Below are 233 nucleotides of genomic sequence, written 5' to 3' on the forward strand. Positions count from 1 at the left end.
CCCACATGCGTAATTTATTTTATGAAATATATATATTATTCTAAACCTGCGCATACCGACGGCCGCGTGGCCTAATGGATAAGGCGTCTGACTTCGAATCAGAAGATTGCGAGTTCGAGTCTCGTCGTGGTCGAAAGTCTTTTTCTTTTATAAACCTTTCGCTAAAGTGGTACTACGGTACCACCGCTCATCCTGTTAGGGGCCTATTTAGTTGTGGCCATTCATAGACACCA

The 233-nt window shown here is 43.8% G+C and overlaps 1 non-coding gene across 1 annotated transcript; it reads left to right on the forward strand.

The window, feature by feature from the left end:
* The first annotated feature begins 60 nt into the window (after positions 1–60).
* Positions 61–133, forward strand: Trnar-ucg (transfer RNA arginine (anticodon UCG)). Its single transcript has one exon. It is a non-coding gene; the product is annotated as a tRNA-Arg (tRNA).
* Positions 134–233: the final 100 nt, after the last annotated feature.

The sequence above is a fragment of the Octopus bimaculoides genome, unplaced genomic scaffold (assembly GCF_001194135.2).
Source record: "Octopus bimaculoides isolate UCB-OBI-ISO-001 unplaced genomic scaffold, ASM119413v2 Scaffold_346504, whole genome shotgun sequence".
Classification (NCBI taxonomy): domain Eukaryota; kingdom Metazoa; phylum Mollusca; class Cephalopoda; order Octopoda; family Octopodidae; genus Octopus; species Octopus bimaculoides.